This window comes from Lactuca serriola, chromosome 7, assembly GCF_051521515.1.
Source record: "Lactuca serriola cultivar US96UC23 chromosome 7, Lser_US96UC23_V15, whole genome shotgun sequence".
NCBI lineage: Eukaryota > Viridiplantae > Streptophyta > Magnoliopsida > Asterales > Asteraceae > Lactuca > Lactuca serriola.
Window position 1 is genome coordinate 106690315 of NC_136414.1, and position 10556 is coordinate 106700870.

Genomic DNA, 10556 nt, shown 5'->3' on the forward strand with positions numbered 1-10556 from the left:
CCACTCCACCTGGTTGTATGAAACTGGCATGCATCCTGGCGCCCGAGACTCTTTCATAGAATTCCAACAATTTTCCCGCTCCTCAAAATCCCACAGGAACGGAGTTGATGCTCCTACATCCATAGCATGAGTAGTTAAAGCAAGTGAATGATTTAAAATTCGAGTTATTTCACGGAATAACACTCGTACATATTGAGCTTGTAATGGTACCTCGCAATTCAAAAGTCTCTCTACGGATGAAGAATGAGCGTGTTCTTGGGCCATCGTAGAAACATAGATAGGGTCGACGACGGAACGAAGAACGAAACATTACGACAGCTTTTTCGTACACATTCACTTGCATCAAATACACAAGTGCTCTCTGAACCCTGTAATAAGGTCACCCATAACACGGCTCTCCCATTTGAGTTATCTTAGCCCCCAGCCATGCTATTCAATAATCTTAGAAAAATGGCAGCGTAAGGTAACAACTAGTATTGAAAGTTGGTCGCCTTTGGAAGCGTTCGCTGGTAACCAAAGCGTCTCGTTCCCGCAACCACTTTGGTACTTTGTTTATAGCTTTTTTAGGTTATGCAATAGAAGGGGGCTTGCGCTTGAATTGAAGTAGCGCCTTTGGAATATGAGTAGGTCTCCTAGGTGGCGCGTTCGTGTAGGTAACCCGAAGGAAGAGAAAAAAGAAGGTTGGGTGCTTGTGGGGCAAGGCCACCCGACCTCAAATAGGAGGGGGCTTAGCTCTGGATCCTCCCTGCTTGTAGAAATGAATGGATCAGAAGGGGGCTGGATTCTTTTATTCCGGGCCGGGCGGGAGGTGAAGGCCATAAGAGAAGATTGCCCTCCCGGTAAGGAAGAGGGGAAAAAGGCGTTTTCATCTATCTCGACCAGTTTCCCGAGGCGTTGGAAATCCAGACCGGCTCAGAGAATCACTGGTGCTATTTAGCCCTTTGTTTCGACAACAAAGAAGGCATCTTTGACGATTTCCCATTCCTTCCCTGCCGAGCCGCCTCTCTTTACCATTCGGTGCATCTGCCTTCCTTTTCTATAACATAGCCAAGCGCCCTCCTTTACAATCACTAAGAAAAAAGAAATACCAATCAAAGCGCTATCGTATCAGTATGTCTATGTGATTTTTCTGACCCCACGGGACTTTACTTGACCCATTCCCCAGTCTCCCACACTACTCAAGTAATTGTGCGACTCCGTATGAGGACCTCCTTCCCTTCTGCCCACTCTCCGTACACACAGTTCTCAAAGCAGAGGAGGAAGGGTGGGCAGCAGGTACCACGAGCCCTCTATCCCACACATCTATCCAGAAGCAAGTGTAGTTCACCGGTTCCACCGAATGCTCCTATCTATTGGCAAAGATTGTCTGAGTGTGCAGTTATTCTTCAGATGATTCGAAATAGAATAGTTCGACCCAGTTCCCGTTCTTTTCCGGTGCACTCGCTTTATATCTCCGACACACAAGGAAGGATGCGGTGGGAAGGAAGGAGCCCTAGCCTCTGTCCGGCCGATCATTCCGCTGGCATCTCGCATTCACGCCCCCGTTTGACTGCCGCTCGGGGATGTAGTTGTAGATACGTTAGTCTTAGTGGGTCGTTGGCTCCACTTGTTATCTCCTTCTACGACATGTTGTTGTCGTCTCCATATTCCATATGCCACTTAGTCATCTCTACCTCGCTGTGGGTCAGCACCTCCGAAAGAAACGGAGGACTTCATTCAGTGACCCCGCGATCGCCCTCTGAACGATCAGAATAAGGTAAAGCTTGAAGATAAGTTTTGTACTCTATTAATTTCTCAGTCCCTTTAGTCGGGTGGGTGCCAGCTAGTCTTTCGATCGGATCCCCCTAAAAACTGTATGTGCGGGTCTCCCTGCATGTGGCTCACGCCATTCGAGGTGGCCCAGCCCAACATTCATTCTAAAATTCTGTAGTGAAATTGAGACTGCTCGACTTCGGAAGCAAATTCGCGTGTAGGCAGCGTTGTCTGTGATACCGTTGACTCTATCTATTCATTGAATTTTCTTGATTCCATTTTTTATATAGGCTTGCCCCCTCTTTTTCCAAGAATTCGTGCACTTCCCTTTACTCCATAGGGCCTTCTTTAAGAGGTTCATAGTCCAAAGCCTTCTATTTCCGTCAAATGACCCGGCCTCCCCTGGCTCTTCCACCGTCCGGGCTCCCTTTCCTCCCTATGCTCCCCCGGCGCAGGCCTACCACGCTTCGCGCCTGTGGCGTTTTCGCCAGACGGTCTTTGCCAGTAGTGCCATCCTCCCCGCTGGCTGTATGGGCGGGTTGCCCCTCGTTGCTGCGTTCTGTTAGGCTATGGATTACAGGAACAAATGTAGTTGAATGGAATAGCAGGCGGGTTACACGTTCCACTGTGCTGATATTTGAGGTGCAGGTGGTGATGATCATCCCGGGGTATGCGCTAGCGCCCTTGAGAGGCACTCCAGAACCCGCCAACGCTCGTGAAAACCAGGGTCAGTCGGTCCTCCATTCATCCTACCAGAGGTGTGGATAACGAGGCCACCTTCACAACCTTCTCCCTTCTGTCCTTATGTTGTAGTAAGCTAGGGTGGTTCGCTTGAGTTGCTCAACCGCCCCTTAGCCCGGTGCTCGTGACGTGCTACGGAACCTCCACCATGCCGGGGGACCAAGCAGGGCATAGCTAGCGGCATAGGAGCCGACTCGGCATCAGCGGCTTCGTGCTGCACTGGAGGGATCCAATATGTGGTTTCGCACGTTCCACTACTTCTCCGTTCATTTCCAATACTGATCGTGAAACACCATGAGCAGCAGGATGTTGAGGTCCGAAATTCAAAATGAAAATTTTGATTTGCCCGTTCCTAGTCGTCATGGGAAAGAAAGGTAGAAAGAAGAAAGAAATTATTCCCTTTTTTCTTGTCCAATACCACCAGTACCAGAAATGCATCTCCTACGCCCGCGCGATAGACTTCTATGCCAGCCGGGAATAACGACTTTGTTATGAAATCAAGCGGCAGACAGACTCATTTGGTCGGTATTCCCTATTGACTAGTTTTAGGAGATTAGGGTCCCCCTAATATTCTCTACCCATCTGCGGGGGGTTTTCGTATCCATCTCCGCGGAGATCTCCAGATCGTAAGACATTATCGCCTTCGCGGCACTGGACTAGATTTCCGTCATTTTCGGAAAGTGCACGGACAACCGCCATTTCTCCTTTTCACAATGTTCGTGCAGTTGCTCACAAATTCAAGTTTGAATGTCCCTTCGAAGTCCCACACACTCTTTTTGACCGGGAGTGGGGTGGGCAACTTAAGTCGGTGCTGGCGCCTGCGGCAGCGCCTCTGGAGCCGCCCCCCATTTTGGAGCCAGCGGGTTCTGAATGAACTCCCTCTCACGGTTAAAAAAGTGGTTAACCATCTCGAATAAATCCATATCATCCAATCAAATTGTCTCCATTACAGCTAACTCCCCTGTCTCTTTCCCTATCGAAAAACTAGCCTGACTCTCCATCTCCATTTTTTCTAGAAATGCTAACCAAGTGACACACTGGGGCCATGGGTCATGAAAGAGGTTGGCTCCCATCCTCCTTAACTATTTATGGCCAATGAACCCCTCACTTTAGTCCATTCGTTTTTTTTCCTTCTTTGGGCTTGGGGCGATAGTCACCGTGGTAGTAATGTCCCAGAGCCCGGCTACCGACCCGGGGCGCCGATCGGGAAAGTCATAAAGGGACATTGAACGCAATTCGTCAAGGGCGTTACCACAAGAGGCATGGTAATTCTAGTGAAAGTTTCTTAGACTAGTCCCAGCGGGGAAACTTACTTCCGAGAGAGCTGCTTTCACCTCGGGAATTCCCTAACGAGAACGAAAGAGAGAGCCGATGCAAAAGTAGCCCTTGATGCGAGGGAATGCCAGACAGACTGACCTCTGCTAACTACGTTTTATATAGACTGGAAGCTAAAGAGAGACTAAGGTATAGTGCCGCTACCAGAGAAGGCACTTTCGTGCTAGGCGTCCAGACCCATTACGCCCGAGCCGCCTCTCCGTCACACTTGCTATACCCACTAAGGCTTCATCCCACTTCATCCTACCAACTATACCTGATATAAAGTTGCTCTATAACAATTCAAGACAACAAGAAAGCAAGAAAAGGATAGCGATCGATTTGGGAGTGTCACGGGGGAGGAAGATCGAAAGGTAACCTATGAGACCGGGGAGTTATGCTTTTTCTCCCGCCTCATCTTCGCGGATGGGAGGAGTGCGAGAGCTGAGCCCGCACGCTCTATGCTTTTCCCCAGGCTTCCCTCCAGTAAAAAATTAGTTCGTACCCCCGGGATTCCTGGGGCATGAGTTAAGCATATAGTGGATTTATCTTTCTTTCGATTGAGCGTCGGTACTTTTTGAGTCTCTCCCCGTAGGCACGCAAAACAACAGAGCCACTGCTCTGCGGGGCGGTGAAGTGGGCAATCCCTTATTCCAGATTTAGAGGAGCATCTTTGCATGAATCAATACTAAGTCCTCAGCCCATATGAAGTCCTTCAATTTCGAAGATTAGAGCAGAAGAACTCTGTAACGGCGGGGAAGGCTTTCGCCTCGAATCCAAACGATTTCTCGTCTTTTCTTAAGAGATTTGTAGTTAGGACTTGATCGAGGGATCAATTTTATCCGGAACATAAACTAAAAAGACCAGAACCCTGTGTGGACTATGAACCAACAAAAAAAGAGCGTCAGCTCCAAAAAAAGGATTGTTTGCATTACTCAAATGTACAAATTTTTTACTCTGTGATCTATTCCAACATTTCCAGAAGAAACCATTAAGCTTTAGTTGAAAGATGCAATGTACATCAAAGATTATCTCTTTAGATTCGTTAATATGTAGATTCCATTTCCGAATCTTCCGATCTTTTTTTTCAAGACTACAACTATTGCTAACGTAGTAGGCAAAGTGCTATTAATCGGATGGTCCGACCCCATCTCGACCTGGTGTCGCAAGGGTATGCGTTGAGGTGGATCTTCTGAAGAAAAAGCCTAACCTAATAGGGTCTGGTTAGGCATGGGAAAAACGAAGGAAGATGGCATAAAATCGTCTATGAGAAAGACCCCACGGAACGATATTGCACGTCTTGTTCCAAACAAGGTTATTCAAAGTAAAACTTCAAACTTCGTTCGAAAAAGTGAAGTACAACTGATGCAGCCAACAAAGAGAAGCCCAACCATCAGCCGTCAGCTCCTAACTCTAATGCCTATAGGAAAAAATATTCACAAGGTAAAGGAGGAAAAGCTCCCCCACGTCAAGTCTACAGGCCAACGGGCAAGACCATCCAATCATCTTTTGAGAACACATATAATCTTCCAAAAAAGACTGCGGACAATCAGACGGAGCATAATCTTTTTATTTTAATAAGTAATAAAAAGACTTCTCTGCACATACAGATTTCTACCGATCCTTCAACCAGTACTGCTTCTCATGATTCTCAGTTGAGGGTGGATTCTTCTCATTAGGTAATAGTAGATGTTATTGACTCATCTTTGGCTGCTAACAATTCCAATGTTGATTATTCTAGTATTCAGGGTATGCTATTATGCCTATTTTCTCTCAGCCTGATCATGAACTCAAAAACAAGATGGAGTCGAATATATCCCTTGTTTGACTTAAATCCAAAGATATGATGCTAACGTTCCAAAGGAACAAGCTGCTCAGACTAAGGGATACTTATAGGACTCTGAACCGATGAGAGAAGCAAACACTTCTTTGCTTTGCAGGATTTTTTTTTCAGGAATTATTCTATTAAGTCTTATGCTTCGATATTCAAGAACACTGACTGTGCCCAGAAATAGAAAGCTTCTGAATCCTTCAAGGAGAGCAGCCAAATACATCTGTAAAAGTACAAGAATCGAACTTTAAGAGCTCCAGAAGGATTACTAGAGCGTTGGCTCGTTCTTCTTAAACTTCTTCTATTGTTAGCCACGATTAATAATCTCTTGTGAAATATCAGAGGCATAGGCAACATAAAATAGAAAATAAAGAAGGTGTAGTATAATATATCGTTGATTGCTATTCTTGAACCTCTTTACCATGCTAATAAGATTCAATAATTCTCCAATAGAATTGGTCTCCACTTTTCATTGGCAAATCAAGAGGCAGATGATAAAAGATGGATCTGTTGGAATCATGAAGTGAATGTAGTGCTTGTCGACGCCTTTGAACAGTGTATCACAGTCGACACCAACTTCCTTAATTCTGATATGGTAAGGCTTACCTTTCTCTATGCAAAGTGCTCCATTCAATTCTTTGGGAAAAACTTCCATTACTGTCCTAAGACATACAAGGTCCATGGAGGGCTGCGGGTGATTTTAAAGCCATTTCAGATGTGTCTGAAAAACTTGGTGGCAGACCTCCAAATCTTGTATCTTTGTAGGAATTCAATGTAATGATTAATGATTGTGGCATCATTAAAAAAAGCAGAAACCCTGGTCGAATAAGCAAGAGTGGGGGCTGTGTTTGGGCGAGGCTTGACAGAGTTTTCACTAATCTGGCTTGTTGCTATGATTTGTGGGAGTCTCTTTCTGAAATGGAAAGAGTGCATTCCATGGCTTTTTTGCGGGGGACCCTAATGAAGTGGCTAATGGTGAGGTGGAAAATGGATCAACTGTTTTGAGGAGATTCTTTTCTTCAAAGATTCTGAGAAATAGGGATAACAAGAGATATATGTCACACCCAAAACCAAGAACGGCGGAAACGTTCTGGGGCGGAGGACGTCATGTACAGTATCACAACAATGAAAAGTAGTAAACAAGCAACAACATCATCCATTGCATTAATAATATAATTATTATACAAGTGTGTTCTGTCAAATTTTGATAAACACTAAAGCATAAATCAAAATGAAAGATGAGTCTTGAACGAGCTCCATCTTCCCTAAACCTTGCATCGGTACCTGTCTATGATGACCTGAGGATACAAGTAATTTTGAAAGCGGGTATCAGCTTTGAAGCTGGTGAGATCATAAGTATTTTAGTGTCTTAATTGGTATGTAAGAATTTGTATGTATATGAATTGTAAGTATTGAAAATGTATATGAACTGTAAGTATGGAAAATGTATATGAACGGGAAGTGTAAAAATGTTTGTAAAACAACTGTAAACGTTTGAAAAACCCTAGAAATCCCTATGATTCCTACTATTATATAAAGGGTGACTTTTCCTTGTTCTTGGTGTTCTTGGGACTTTTCCTTGGTATAAACATGTATAGCTAGCTTAAAATGACTCTAGGATAGAAGTACTTACATTGTGGAAGCTTGAAATGAACTTTAAGTCCAAAAACAAGAGTGTGTGTTCTTGGTGTTTTGGAAAAACTAGTCAAAACACATAAATGAATGGATTAAAGGATGTACAATCACTCGATTAAGTGATATACTAACTTGAAAGGGTTAGAACACTTACTAGTTTGAAGATCTAGAACAAAGACTAGGATGATACTTGAGAGAGTTTGGAGTTTACTCTTTTGGAGTTTACTCTTTTAGAAAATGGGGAATAAACACAAATGGCTAGTTTTTGGGGAGTAAACTCATACATAGGTATGAGTTCACGATTTTTGGGTGATTTTTCAACCAAAACATAAAAGTTTGGTCGGGAATTTCTAAGACACGAGGTGTTTGCGGTTTTTAAAATTTAAAACCCAAGACGGCACTTTCTTTCACCTGTTCGTTTAAAAATAATATTAAAATAATCAAACGAACTTTATATTTCTTGAAAATAAGAAATAATGACTTTAACTTATGATACGAAGTGGTTGACTTTTAGGGTTTGACCGAATGGAAATTTCGGGTTGTCACAATATATCCGCCCGTATAGGATGAGTCAACTTAGATTCTCTCACAATCCTCTAGTACTCAACCTTAATTGGCGCTCCTGGGCCGAAGAAGAACTTGTTGTCGAAAAGGAAAAAAAAAAGTACACTACCCTTATACTACACTGGCTAGCGCCTTTGTTCGATTGGACTGGGGCCTTAGCTTTTTTAAGGTAAAGACATTGGCAAGGTCCTCTTGCTCTACTCTATCCTCAACTACGACGGCTACTGGAGTGAGGTTGCGTATATAATAGAGTGGCATTTGGGCCCATACATAGAGTCATCCCATCCAATGCCTTTTCGTTACCGCTCCGTGGGGGCTTTATGGAAGAAAGGTGCCAGGTTCATCAGGGTCAAAATCAAACCTGATAGAAGATTCATCAAAGTGCTTGCAGAGTGAGGGCTTTACGGCCCGATGATAGGACATAGGACAAACTTGAGCTCTTCTTCTTCATTGGAACCTGCCGTACCAGAAATATCTTATTATGGCATCATCTGTTGGGTAGCTCATTTGGCCACGTCTTTGTGAGCTCTTCCTTTGAGCTAGATTTGATTTCACCCCTCTTTGAAAGCTGTAGGCCTGGCTTCGCTTTCGTGTGCGGTGTTGTGTAACACCAGCACCCTCCCTTTAGCCCTACTGAGGAACAGTAAAGTTCCACTCTCTCTAACGGATGAGTAGGAAATCTTGGCACTAAACTCATTGCAGAAAGAGACAGGCAACACGACGGATTTTTAAGGTGAGTCTTCAGCTAGGGGAACAATGATTCTTTCTCCTAAAGGGTAAGAGAATGGGGTGGGGTCTTCTATACTCGCTTTCCCACACTCCATTTGATAGCTGCCTAAGAGCTTATTCGACAATAGTAAGACGACTGACTGATATGAGATTGAGCGAGGAAATGCCAAAGCCAAGGCTCACTCTCTCTTGTGCTAGTTAATCATATTCCATCCTTAGAGTGCAGCAGGGACACCTTTAAAGGAGAGTGAGCCATCCCTTTAAGAAGGGCCTTATCGCAAAAAGTCTCTTTGAAAGGTCACTCTCATGAAAAGAAAAACTTCCTCTCTGTCGAGGATTTTCCTCACTAAGCTTTCAGGAAAGTCAGGACAAGGACTCTAATGGTAACAGAGACAACCCCGTCTTCTCTTAGCTATATGCTAAACACTAGTCTTTCCCTTTCATCGCTGCGTTCCGGTTAGTTCAGGCCGGTCGATAAAATCCTCCGAGTGATTGACCATCATTAAAGACTCGTGAGCTTGCAGGGCTCATAGGATGGGATCGAAGAGGAAAGCCCTTCTATTCATTTCATTGACGGGTTGGAGAAATGTTCACGATGTAAGTCAGTGGAAGCAAACGGGAAATTGGCTGCCTAAAGGACCCCATGGTTGAAGGCTAAGTTCATTCTTCGATATATCTCACTCCGCTATGCTAGAAGACTGACCAGCTTCAGTTGATTATCAACCTCGAGTTCAACAACTATTGGGTAAAGCCTAAACCTTACTCCTTTCCTTCTATCGGAACTTGCAACAGATCTCTAGATCTGATGCAACTAGAAGTCAGTCGATTCCGTCTGAGAATGGTTTCAGTCTAAACCTTTTTTGTCAAGTGAAACTCCGCTTCTTAAGAGCTTATTTGGGCAGACTCACTCCCTTACTCACTGGGTTGGCGTATTCAAGGTAACACCAGTAGCAAGTGTAGGGGTTACTACGTAAGTGCGTTCGTTAGCGCGTTACGTTTTCTCGCTTGCTAGACACTAAAACTAAGGATAGACGCGCTGGGATAGCAAGCAAGTTTGTTGAAAGAGGGGCAGTAGATTCTAGATCTGCTGAAAACCAGGTTATAGGGCTATATCTTTCTTCCATGGTAGGGCTAGGGGCAGGGTGGTTGTAAATCACTCCTTTTACTTTCCCTCCTACAATTACAATGGGAAGGGACGAGACAGCCTTCTTCTAAACTAAATAAAATAGGATTCTGCTTTCACTGTTCTCAAGGTATCTCCTGACTCGAAGATTAGGGCTTCTTCCCGCATCCGAAACTGGAGAATCAACCCTCGAGAGACGACTAAACTATACGCGGCAGGTTGGTCTAAAAGGGAAAGAAAAAAGGTGACATACATTCCATTCGGGGACATAATAGTGACGACTATCGAGCACACTCGGTTATATCGATCCCAATCAATGGTTTTTTGGGGAAGCTGATGTTTTCTTTCCCCTATGCTTTATGACATCTTTTCTCTTCTCCATAGTGATCAATGTATGGACGTAACATCACAGTCAGTCTTTCATGCGGCCGCGCTCTTCTTCTAACTGCAAGAGTGTTGCGCCCTGTCTTACTCTTTTTGTTGCTAATGAATAGCCTTTTTCTTGGTGATTTATAGCCAAGGTAATAAAAGAAAGACCTATGACTCGTTGTCTAAATCATAACTACAAACAGAACCCCACTGTAGAGAGGGAGACCCCCGGAAGCGTAAGAACGACTATTTTGGAGCCTAAGGGTGAGGTTCCATCGACGAGTGAGAAAAGGAACGAGAGACCTACGGCTACGTGAGGATCAGGACGCGGCGTACGGTTGGCAATGGCAAGTCAGTCACATAGGCTTTTGTAAGACCACGCGTCAGTACTAGACTGATTATTCCATCGATTCAAAGGAAGGATGGGAAAGCACATGGAAGGAAACAATTCGAAAACCTATAACCCTTGAGTGAGTTCGCAGTCAATCTTGCTTTCGA

At 44.3% G+C, this 10556-nt stretch overlaps 1 pseudogene; it reads left to right on the forward strand.

Annotated features, from left to right (window-relative positions):
* The first annotated feature begins 243 nt into the window (after nucleotides 1-243).
* On the forward strand, nucleotides 244-1755 carry LOC145062288 (uncharacterized; annotated as a pseudogene).
* The last annotated feature ends 8801 nt before the right edge of the window (nucleotides 1756-10556 follow it).